The 12286-nt window shown below is 51.4% G+C and overlaps 6 non-coding genes across 6 annotated transcripts; all 6 read right to left on the reverse strand.

The window, feature by feature from the left end:
- Positions 1-1358: 1358 nt before the first annotated feature.
- Positions 1359-1550, reverse strand: LOC132831612 (U2 spliceosomal RNA). The gene has a single exon (XR_009646572.1). It is a non-coding gene; the product is annotated as a U2 spliceosomal RNA (small nuclear RNA).
- Positions 1551-3346: 1796 nt separating this feature from the next.
- Positions 3347-3536, reverse strand: LOC132831923 (U2 spliceosomal RNA). The gene has a single exon (XR_009646873.1). It is a non-coding gene; the product is annotated as a U2 spliceosomal RNA (small nuclear RNA).
- Positions 3537-5331: 1795 nt separating this feature from the next.
- Positions 5332-5524, reverse strand: LOC132831910 (U2 spliceosomal RNA). The gene has a single exon (XR_009646860.1). It is a non-coding gene; the product is annotated as a U2 spliceosomal RNA (small nuclear RNA).
- Positions 5525-7320: 1796 nt separating this feature from the next.
- Positions 7321-7511, reverse strand: LOC132831902 (U2 spliceosomal RNA). Its single transcript, XR_009646852.1, has one exon. It is a non-coding gene; the product is annotated as a U2 spliceosomal RNA (small nuclear RNA).
- Positions 7512-9308: 1797 nt separating this feature from the next.
- Positions 9309-9500, reverse strand: LOC132831614 (U2 spliceosomal RNA). Its single transcript, XR_009646574.1, has one exon. It is a non-coding gene; the product is annotated as a U2 spliceosomal RNA (small nuclear RNA).
- A 1799-nt stretch (positions 9501-11299) lies between these two features.
- On the reverse strand, positions 11300-11490 carry LOC132831903 (U2 spliceosomal RNA). The gene has a single exon (XR_009646853.1). It is a non-coding gene; the product is annotated as a U2 spliceosomal RNA (small nuclear RNA).
- Between the last annotated feature and the right edge of the window lie 796 nt (positions 11491-12286).

Raw genomic sequence — 12286 nt, forward strand, 5'->3', positions numbered from 1 at the left:
GGCACTCGCTGTCCTGAATTGCAAATATGTCCTTGTTCCTCCGGTGTTACCGGGTCAAAATCGGGAATCCCCGCCCAAACAGCATCGCGGGGCTACCGACAGCACTTGGACTGCAGCGGTTCGAGAGAGCAGCTCACCACCAGGCTGATCTCGGCATGGGCGAGAAATGTTGGCCTTGACGGAAAGATCCTATTCATTGCCTCCCCTTGTGTTGGTGTAGCTTGCCCATAAATGCCAATCATCGTTTCCCTCACGTACAGGATTCGCTCCTCGGCATTCCGCATCAATCCGAAAGTTGCGAAAAGCGAATTACGTCCGTGCACCCTTTCTTTATCGTCCACTTTCAATATCCTCTCTACTTGTATCCGACTCTCTGTGGAGAATGGGGAGGGAGCTGATCTCCCCGTGTAAACATGTCACGCTGCAAGCGCGCCTCATCACCACCAGCAGCTCGATTCGACATCTCCGTTCACATTGCTGCAGATCGCTGACAACATTATAATCCGACCCAGTTGACAAACTGACAACTGTTTCGCTACTTGCACCGCAAATGATGACAAATCGTTCCAAATCGTACGGGTGGCACAGTGGATCAGTGGTTAGTACGGCTGCCTGGTGGCACCAGGGAGCTGAAGCCAGTTCCAGCCTTGGGCGATCGTCTGCGTGAATAATCTTTACGTACAGACGTAGCTACTAAAGCAGGTCGCTTCCGTACAGTAGTTTTGCGAAGAAACAAACAGAGATGGGGGTTTCACTCTATTCAGGAAACAGACTAAAGACATTTCTTCCTTGTTCAAGAAATATTAGGATAAATTTGTTGCCTCGGGGGTGGGGGGGGAGGCGGGGGGGTTGGGAAGGGGCTGTGGGGGCTGATCTGATAGCCATTTGACATTGGCTGAGTCATGGGATCCCACAACCTGATTTGACTGTGTTAAAAATCCCACAACACCAGGTTTCAGCCCAACGGGGTTCTTTGAAATTACAGCAGTCACCCCACCCCCCGCCACCGCCGTACCATCGGTGGGATACGTTCCAAGAACGACCGCAGAAGCCCAAAACGGCAGACAAGGGCAAATCCATTCATTCAAATTGGCAAGTTACCTTCCTGGCAGGCCCCTGGTTCCAGAATGTTCCCTGTAGCACGTTGGGGTTACCCCTGTCCTGGCTTTCAGCGTGCTGCACCTTCATCAGGTAACTGCAGAGCAGGTTCATAAGACAGAAAACCCGTAACAAAAGACGATAGTTTCCTGCAACTGAAAAGACAATAGATGCAACAATCACTGACTGCCATCAACACGGCAAACTAGCAAAGGCAAGAGATTCACATTGCATTCACCTGCTTTTGAACTTGGGTAAGCGTTGGGTGCACCATTCCTGGAAACACTGCAATACCAGGCTGATACATGGAGAGGACAGAGCAAGCCCTTAAGCCATCTCCCTGCTCCAAAAATCCATTTAATACAAACACTCCCACCTTCGGGAGATATCAGCGATTAAACTGATAAGAACAGAAACTACACATATTCCAAGCCAAAAGGCCGAGAAGCGATAGCACATTAATACTCCAACGGTGGAGGTCATATTTGCCGACTATCCTTTCCATCAGTTTGATGATATTCAAAGTTCCTTTATTCCCTTACCGTCTACCTTCCTTCCAAGATATCCAACCAGACCGGAAGATCACTCTGCAGCAGTCGCTGTGCTTTCCCCCGTGCTTTTCTGTCCATCTGTTACGTAGCCGCGTAGGTCGCGCTGACGACCAATCAGATGGCACGGGCCGGAGCCACCGCACGTCAGGTCGACTGCAGAGAGGTTTCTCCCGGTGATCGGGGACAGCGGCGGCGGCAGGGTCATTCATTCCCCCGGCATCTACAAGATTCACCAGAATTCCTCAGGCAGCACCTTGCAAACCCATGGCCAACGCAGCCTCGAAGGATGACGGCAGCAGATCCACGGGAACACCACCATTCGCAAGTTCTCCCCCCGCCGAGGCACTCGCTGTCCTGAATTGCAAATATGTCCTTGTTCCTCCGGTGTTACCGGGTCAAAATCGGGAATCCCGCCCAAACAGCATCGCGGGGCTACCGACAGCACTTGGACTGCAGCGGTTCGAGAGAGCAGCTCACCACCAGGCTGATCTCGGCATGGGCGAGAAATGTTGGCCTTGACGGAAAGATCCTATTCATTGCCTCCCCTTGTGTTGGTGTAGCTTGCCCATAAATGCCAATCATCGTTTCCCTCACGTACAGGATTCGCTCCTCGGCATTCCGCATCAATCCGAAAAGTTGCGAAAAGCGAATTACGTCCGTGCACCCTTTCTTTATCGTCCACTTTCAATATCCTCTCTACTTGTATCCGACTCTCTGTGGAGAATGGGGAGGGAGCTGATCTCCCGTGTAAACATGTCACGCTGCAAGCGCGCCTCATCACCACCAGCAGCTCGATTCGACATCTCCGTTCACATTGCTGCAGATCGCTGACAACATTATAATCCGACCCAGTTGACAAACTGACAACTGTTTCGCTACTTGCACCGCAAATGATGACAAATCGTTCCAAATCGTACGGGTGGCACAGTGGATCAGTGGTTAGTACGGCTGCCTGGTGGCACCAGGGAGCTGAAGCCAGTTCAGCCTTGGGCGATCGTCTGCGTGAATAATCTTTACGTACAGACGTAGCTACTAAAGCAGGTCGCTTCCGTACAGTAGTTTGCGAAGAAACAAACAGAGATGGGGGTTTCACTCTATTCAGGAAACAGACTAAAGACATTTCTTCCTTGTTCAAGAAAATATTAGGATAAATTTGTTGCCTCGGGGGGTGGGGGGGGAGGGGGGGGGTTGGGAAGGGGCTGTGGGGGGCTGATCTGATAGCCATTTGACATTGGCTGAGTCATGGGATCCCACAACCTGATTTGACTGTGTTAAAAATCCCACAACACCAGGTTTCAGCCCAACGGGGTTCTTTGAAATTACAGCAGTCACCCCACCCCCGCCACCGCCGTACCATCGGTGGGATACGTTCCAAGAACGACCGCAGAAGCCCAAAACGGCAGACAAGGGCAAATCCATTCATTCAAATTGGCAAGTTACCTTCCTGGCAGGCCCCTGGTTCCAGAATGTTCCCTGTAGCACGTTGGGGTTACCCCTGTCCTGGCTTTCAGCGTGCTGCACCTTCATCAGGTAACTGCAGAGCAGGTTCATAAGACAGAAAACCCGTAACAAAAGACGATAGTTTCCTGCAACTGAAAAGACAATAGATGCAACAATCACTGACTGCCATCAACACGGCAAACTAGCAAAGGCAAGAGATTCACATTGCATTCACCTGCTTTTGAACTTGGGTAAGCGTTGGGTGCACCATTCTGGAAACACTGCAATACCAGGCTGATACATGGAGAGGACAGAGCAAGCCCTTAAGCCATCTCCCTGCTCCAAAAATCCATTTAATACAAACACTCCACCTTCGGGAGATATCAGCGATTAAACTGATAAGAACAGAAACTACACATATTCCAAGCCAAAAGGCCGAGAAGCGATAGCACATTAATACTCCAACGGTGGAGGTCATATTTGCCGACTATCCTTTCCATCAGTTTGATGATATTCAAAGTTCCTTTATTCCCTTACCGTCTACCTTCCTTCCAAGATATCCAACCAGACCGGAAGATCACTCTGCAGCAGTCGCTGTGCTTTCCCCGTGCTTTTCTGTCCATCTGTTACGTAGCCGCGTAGGTCGCGCTGACGACCAATCAGATGGCACGGGCGGAGCCACCGCACGTCAGGTCGACTGCAGAGAGGTTTCTCCCGGTGATCGGGGACAGCGGCGGCGGCAGGGTCATTCATTCCCCCGGCATCTACAAGATTCACCAGAATTCCTCAGGCAGCACCTTGCAAACCCATGGCCAACGCAGCCTCGAAGGATGACGGCAGCAGATCCACGGGAACACCACCATTCGCAAGTTCTCCCCCCGCCGAGGCACTCGCTGTCCTGAATTGCAAATATGTCCTTGTTCCTCCGGTGTTACCGGGTCAAAATCGGAATCCCCGCCCAAACAGCATCGCGGGGCTACCGACAGCACTTGGACTGCAGCGGTTCGAGAGAGCAGCTCACCACCAGGCTGATCTCGGCATGGGCGAGAAATGTTGGCCTTGACGGAAAGATCCTATTCATTGCCTCCCCTTGTGTTGGTGTAGCTTGCCCATAAATGCCAATCATCGTTTCCCTCACGTACAGGATTCGCTCCTCGGCATTCCGCATCAATCCGAAAAGTTGCGAAAAGCGAATTACGTCCGTGCACCCTTTCTTTATCGTCCACTTTCAATATCCTCTCTACTTGTATCCGACTCTCTGTGGAGAATGGGGAGGGAGCTGATCTCCCCGTGTAAACATGTCACGCTGCAAGCGCGCCTCATCACCACCAGCAGCTCGATTCGACATCTCCGTTCACATTGCTGCAGATCGCTGACAACATTATAATCCGACCCAGTTGACAAACTGACAACTGTTTCGCTACTTGCACCGCAAATGATGACAAATCGTTCCAAATCGTACGGGTGGCACAGTGGATCAGTGGTTAGTACGGCTGCCTGGTGGCACCAGGGAGCTGAAGCCAGTTCCAGCCTTGGGCGATCGTCTGCGTGAATAATCTTTACGTACAGACGTAGCTACTAAAGCAGGTCGCTTCCGTACAGTAGTTTGCGAAGAAACAAACAGAGATGGGGGTTTCACTCTATTCAGGAAACAGACTAAAGACATTTCTTCCTTGTTCAAGAAAATATTAGGATAAATTTGTTGCCTCGGGGGTGGGGGGGGAGCGGGGGGGTTGGGAAGGGGCTGTGGGGGCTGATCTGATAGCCATTTGACATTGGCTGAGTCATGGGATCCCACAACCTGATTTGACTGTGTTAAAAATCCCACAACACCAGGTTTCAGCCCAACGGGGTTCTTTGAAATTACAGCAGTCACCCCACCCCCCGCCACCGCCGTACCATCGGTGGGATACGTTCCAAGAACGACCGCAGAAGCCCAAAACGGCAGACAAGGGCAAATCCATTCATTCAAATTGGCAAGTTACCTTCCTGGCAGGCCCCTGGTTCCAGAATGTTCCCTGTAGCACGTTGGGGTTACCCCTGTCCTGGCTTTCAGCGTGCTGCACCTTCATCAGGTAACTGCAGAGCAGGTTCATAAGACAGAAAACCCGTAACAAAAGACGATAGTTTCCTGCAACTGAAAAGACAATAGATGCAACAATCACTGACTGCCATCAACACGGCAAACTAGCAAAGGCAAGAGATTCACATTGCATTCACCTGCTTTTGAACTTGGGTAAGCGTTGGGTGCACCATTCCTGGAAACACTGCAATACCAGGCTGATACATGGAGAGGACAGAGCAAGCCCTTAAGCCATCTCCCTGCTCCAAAAATCCATTTAATACAAACACTCCCACCTTCGGGAGATATCAGCGATTAAAACTGATAAGAACAGAAACTACACATATTCCAAGCCAAAAGGCCGAGAAGCGATAGCACATTAATACTCCAACGGTGGAGGTCATATTTGCCGACTATCCTTTCCATCAGTTTGATGATATTCAAAGTTCCTTTATTCCCTTACCGTCTACCTTCCTTCCAAGATATCAACCAGACCGGAAGATCACTCTGCAGCAGTCGCTGTGCTTTCCCCGTGCTTTTCTGTCCATCTGTTACGTAGCCGCGTAGGTCGCGCTGACGACCAATCAGATGGCACGGGCCGGAGCCACCGCACGTCAGGTCGACTGCAGAGAGGTTTCTCCCGGTGATCGGGGACAGCGGCGGCGGCAGGGTCATTCATTCCCCCGGCATCTACAAGATTCACCAGAATTCCTCAGGCAGCACCTTGCAAACCCATGGCCAACGCAGCCTCGAAGGATGACGGCAGCAGATCCACGGGAACACCACCATTCGCAAGTTCTCCCCCCCCGCCGAGGCACTCGCTGTCCTGAATTGCAAATATGTCCTTGTTCCTCCGGTGTTACCGGGTCAAAATCGGGAATCCCGCCCAAACAGCATCGCGGGGCTACCGACAGCACTTGGACTGCAGCGGTTCGAGAGAGCAGCTCACCACCAGGCTGATCTCGGCATGGCGAGAAATGTTGGCCTTGACGGAAAGATCCTATTCATTGCCTCCCTTGTGTTGGTGTAGCTTGCCCATAAATGCCAATCATCGTTTCCCTCACGTACAGGATTCGCTCCTCGGCATTCCGCATCAATCCGAAAAGTTGCGAAAAGCGAATTACGTCCGTGCACCCTTTCTTTATCGTCCACTTTCAATATCCTCTCTACTTGTATCCGACTCTCTGTGGAGAATGGGGAGGGAGCTGATCTCCCCGTGTAAACATGTCACGCTGCAAGCGCGCCTCATCACCACCAGCAGCTCGATTCGACATCTCCGTTCACATTGCTGCAGATCGCTGACAACATTATAATCCGACCCAGTTGACAAACTGACAACTGTTTCGCTACTTGCACCGCAAATGATGACAAATCGTTCCAAATCGTACGGGTGGCACAGTGGATCAGTGGTTAGTACGGCTGCCTGGTGGCACCAGGGAGCTGAAGCCAGTTCCAGCCTTGGGCGATCGTCTGCGTGAATAATCTTTACGTACAGACGTAGCTACTAAAGCAGGTCGCTTCCGTACAGTAGTTTGCGAAGAAACAAACAGAGATGGGGGTTTCACTCTATTCAGGAAACAGACTAAAGACATTTCTTCCTTGTTCAAGAAAATATTAGGATAAATTTGTTGCCTCGGGGGTGGGGGGGGAGGCGGGGGGGTTGGGAAGGGGCTGTGGGGGCTGATCTGATAGCCATTTGACATTGGCTGAGTCATGGGATCCCACAACCTGATTTGACTGTGTTAAAAATCCCACAACACCAGGTTTCAGCCCAACGGGGTTCTTTGAAATTACAGCAGTCACCCCACCCCCCGCCACCGCCGTACCATCGGTGGGATACGTTCCAAGAACGACCGCAGAAGCCCAAAACGGCAGACAAGGGCAAATCCATTCATTCAAATTGGCAAGTTACCTTCCTGGCAGGCCCCTGGTTCCAGAATGTTCCCTGTAGCACGTTGGGGTTACCCCTGTCCTGGCTTTCAGCGTGCTGCACCTTCATCAGGTAACTGCAGAGCAGGTTCATAAGACAGAAAACCCGTAACAAAAGACGATAGTTTCCTGCAACTGAAAAGACAATAGATGCAACAATCACTGACTGCCATCAACACGGCAAACTAGCAAAGGCAAGAGATTCACATTGCATTCACCTGCTTTTGAACTTGGGTAAGCGTTGGGTGCACCATTCCTGAAACACTGCAATACCAGGCTGATACATGGAGAGGACAGAGCAAGCCCTTAAGCCATCTCCCTGCTCCAAAAATCCATTTAATACAAACACTCCCACCTTCGGGAGATATCAGCGATTAAACTGATAAGAACAGAAACTACACATATTCCAAGCCAAAAGGCCGAGAAGCGATAGCACATTAATACTCCAACGGTGGAGGTCCTATTTGCCGACTATCCTTTCCATCAGTTTGATGATATTCAAAGTTCCTTTATTCCCTTACCGTCTACCTTCCTTCCAAGATATCCAACCAGACCGGAAGATCACTCTGCAGCAGTCGCTGTGCTTTCCCCGTGCTTTTCTGTCCATCTGTTACGTAGCCGCGTAGGTCGCGCTGACGACCAATCAGATGGCACGGGCCGGAGCCACCGCACGTCAGGTCGACTGCAGAGAGGTTTCTCCCGGTGATCGGGGACAGCGGCGGCGGCAGGGTCATTCATTCCCCCGGCATCTACAAGATTCACCAGAATTCCTCAGGCAGCACCTTGCAAACCCATGGCCAACGCAGCCTCGAAGGATGACGGCAGCAGATCCACGGGAACACCACCATTCGCAAGTTCTCCCCCCCGCCGAGGCACTCGCTGTCCTGAATTGCAAATATGTCCTTGTTCCTCCGGTGTTACCGGGTCAAAATCGGGAATCCCCGCCCAAACAGCATCGCGGGGCTACCGACAGCACTTGGACTGCAGCGGTTCGAGAGAGCAGCTCACCACCAGGCTGATCTCGGCATGGGCGAGAAATGTTGGCCTTGACGGAAAGATCCTATTCATTGCCTCCCCTTGTGTTGGTGTAGCTTGCCCATAAATGCCAATCATCGTTTCCCTCACGTACAGGATTCGCTCCTCGGCATTCCGCATCAATCCGAAAAGTTGCGAAAAGCGAATTACGTCCGTGCACCCTTTCTTTATCGTCCACTTTCAATATCCTCTCTACTTGTATCCGACTCTCTGTGGAGAATGGGGAGGGAGCTGATCTCCCCGTGTAAACATGTCACGCTGCAAGCGCGCCTCATCACCACCAGCAGCTCGATTCGACATCTCCGTTCACATTGCTGCAGATCGCTGACAACATTATAATCCGACCCAGTTGACAAACTGACAACTGTTTCGCTACTTGCACCGCAAATGATGACAAATCGTTCCAAATCGTACGGGTGGCACAGTGGATCAGTGGTTAGTACGGCTGCCTGGTGGCACCAGGGAGCTGAAGCCAGTTCCAGCCTTGGGCGATCGTCTGCGTGAATAATCTTTACGTACAGACGTAGCTACTAAAGCAGGTCGCTTCCGTACAGTAGTTTGCGAAGAAACAAACAGAGATGGGGGTTTCACTCTATTCAGGAAACAGACTAAAGACATTTCTTCCTTGTTCAAGAAAATATTAGGATAAATTTGTTGCCTCGGGGGGGGGGGGAGGCGGGGGGGTTGGGAAGGGGCTGTGGGGGCTGATCTGATAGCCATTTGACATTGGCTGAGTCATGGGATCCCACAACCTGATTTGACTGTGTTAAAAATCCCACAACACCAGGTTTCAGCCCAACGGGGTTCTTTGAAATTACAGCAGTCACCCCCACCCCCCGCCACCGCCGTACCATCGGTGGGATACGTTCCAAGAACGACCGCAGAAGCCCAAAACGGCAGACAAGGGCAAATCCATTCATTCAAATTGGCAAGTTACCTTCCTGGCAGGCCCCTGGTTCCAGAATGTTCCCTGTAGCACGTTGGGGTTACCCCTGTCCTGGCTTTCAGCGTGCTGCACCTTCATCAGGTAACTGCAGAGCAGGTTCATAAGACAGAAAACCGTAACAAAAGACGATAGTTTCCTGCAACTGAAAAGACAATAGATGCAACAATCACTGACTGCCATCAACACGGCAAACTAGCAAAGGCAAGAGATTCACATTGCATTCACCTGCTTTTGAACTTGGGTAAGCGTTGGGTGCACCATTCCTGGAAACACTGCAATACCAGGCTGATACATGGAGAGGACAGAGCAAGCCCTTAAGCCATCTCCCTGCTCCAAAAATCCATTTAATACAAACACTCCCACCTTCGGGAGATATCAGCGATTAAACTGATAAGAACAGAAACTACACATATTCCAAGCCAAAAGGCCGAGAAGCGATAGCACATTAATACTCCAACGGTGGAGGTCATATTTGCCGACTATCCTTTCCATCAGTTTGATGATATTCAAAGTTCCTTTATTCCCTTACCGTCTACCTTCCTTCCAAGATATCCAACCAGACCGGAAGATCACTCTGCAGCAGTCGCTGTGCTTTCCCCGTGCTTTTCTGTCCATCTGTTACGTAGCCGCGTAGGTCGCGCTGACGACCAATCAGATGGCACGGGGCCGGAGCCACCGCACGTCAGGTCGACTGCAGAGAGGTTTCTCCCGGTGATCGGGGACAGCGGCGGCGGCAGGGTCATTCATTCCCCCGGCATCTACAAGATTCACCAGAATTCCTCAGGCAGCACCTTGCAAACCCATGGCCAACGCAGCCTCGAAGGATGACGGCAGCAGATCCACGGGAACACCACCATTCGCAAGTTCTCCCCCCGCCGAGGCACTCGCTGTCCTGAATTGCAAATATGTCCTTGTTCCTCCGGTGTTACCGGGTCAAAATCGGGAATCCCCGCCCAAACAGCATCGCGGGGCTACCGACAGCACTTGGACTGCAGCGGTTCGAGAGAGCAGCTCACCACCAGGCTGATCTCGGCATGGGCGAGAAATGTTGGCCTTGACGGAAAGATCCTATTCATTGCCTCCCCTTGTGTTGGTGTAGCTTGCCCATAAATGCCAATCATCGTTTCCCTCACGTACAGGATTCGCTCCTCGGCATTCCGCATCAATCCGAAAAGTTGCGAAAAGCGAATTACGTCCGTGCACCCTTTCTTTATCGTCCACTTTCAATATCCTCTCTACTTGTATCCGACTCTCTGTGGAGAATGGGGAGGGAGCTGATCTCCCCGTGTAAACATGTCACGCTGCAAGCGCGCCTCATCACCACCAGCAGCTCGATTCGACATCTCCGTTCACATTGCTGCAGATCGCTGACAACATTATAATCCGACCCAGTTGACAAACTGACAACTGTTTCGCTACTTGCACCGCAAATGATGACAAATCGTTCCAAATCGTACGGGTGGCACAGTGGATCAGTGGTTAGTACGGCTGCCTGGTGGCACCAGGGAGCTGAAGCCAGTTCCAGCCTTGGGCGATCGTCTGCGTGAATAATCTTTACGTACAGACGTAGCTACTAAAGCAGGTCGCTTCCGTACAGTAGTTTGCGAAGAAACAAACAGAGATGGGGGTTTCACTCTATTCAGGAAACAGACTAAAGACATTTCTTCCTTGTTCAAGAAAATATTAGGATAAATTTGTTGCCTCGGGGTGGGGGGGGAGGCGGGGGGGTTGGGAAGGGGCTGTGGGGGCTGATCTGATAGCCATTTGACATTGGCTGAGTCATGGGATCCCACAACCTGATTTGACTGTGTTAAAAATCCCACAACACCAGGTTTCAGCCCAACGGGGTTCTTTGAAATTACAGCAGTCACCCCACCCCCCCGCCACCGCCGTACCATCGGTGGGATACGTTCCAAGAACGACCGCAGAAGCCCAAAACGGCAGACAAGGGCAAATCCATTCATTCAAATTGGCAAGTTACCTTCCTGGCAGGCCCCTGGTTCCAGAATGTTCCCTGTAGCACGTTGGGGTTACCCCTGTCCTGGCTTTCAGCGTGCTGCACCTTCATCAGGTAACTGCAGAGCAGGTTCATAAGACAGAAAACCCGTAACAAAAGACGATAGTTTCCTGCAACTGAAAAGACAATAGATGCAACAATCACTGACTGCCATCAACACGGCAAACTAGCAAAGGCAAGAGATTCACATTGCATTCACCTGCTTTTGAACTTGGGTAAGCGTTGGGTGCACCATTCCTGAAACACTGCAATACCAGGCTGATACATGGAGAGGACAGAGCAAGCCCTTAAGCCATCTCCCTGCTCCAAAAATCCATTTAATACAAACACTCCCACCTTCGGGAGATATCAGCGATTAAACTGATAAGAACAGAAACTACACATATTCCAAGCCAAAAGGCCGAGAAGCGATAGCACATTAATACTCCAACGGTGGAGGTCATATTTGCCGACTATCCTTTCCATCAGTTTGATGATATTCAAAGTTCCTTTATTCCCTTACCGTCTACCTTCCTTCCAAGATATCCAACCAGACCGGAAGATCACTCTGCAGCAGTCGCTGTGCTTTCCCCCGTGCTTTTCTGTCCATCTGTTACGTAGCCGCGTAGGTCGCGCTGACGACCAATCAGATGGCACGGGCCGGAGCCACCGCACGTCAGGTCGACTGCAGAGAGGTTTCTCCCGGTGATCGGGGACAGCGGCGGCGGCAGGGTCATTCATTCCCCCGGCATCTACAAGATTCACCAGAATTCCTCAGGCAGCACCTTGCAAACCATGGCCAACGCAGCCTCGAAGGATGACGGCAGCAGATCCACGGGAACACCACCATTCGCAAGTTCTCCCCCCGCCGAGGCACTCGCTGTCCTGAATTGCAAATATGTCCTTGTTCCTCCGGTGTTACCGGGTCAAAATCGGGAATCCCCGCCCAAACAGCATCGCGGGGCTACCGACAGCACTTGGACTGCAGCGGTTCGAGAGAGCAGCTCACCACCAGGCTGATCTCGGCATGGGCGAGAAATGTTGGCCTTGACGGAAAGATCCTATTCATTGCCTCCCTTGTGTTGGTGTAGCTTGCCCATAAATGCCAATCATCGTTTCCCTCACGTACAGGATTCGCTCCTCGGCATTCCGCATCAATCCGAAAAGTTGCGAAAAGCGAATTACGTCCGTGCACCCTTTCTTTATCGTCCACTTTCAATATCCTCTCT

The sequence above is a fragment of the Hemiscyllium ocellatum genome, chromosome 33 (assembly GCF_020745735.1).
Source record: "Hemiscyllium ocellatum isolate sHemOce1 chromosome 33, sHemOce1.pat.X.cur, whole genome shotgun sequence".
In the NCBI taxonomy this organism is placed as follows: domain Eukaryota; kingdom Metazoa; phylum Chordata; class Chondrichthyes; order Orectolobiformes; family Hemiscylliidae; genus Hemiscyllium; species Hemiscyllium ocellatum.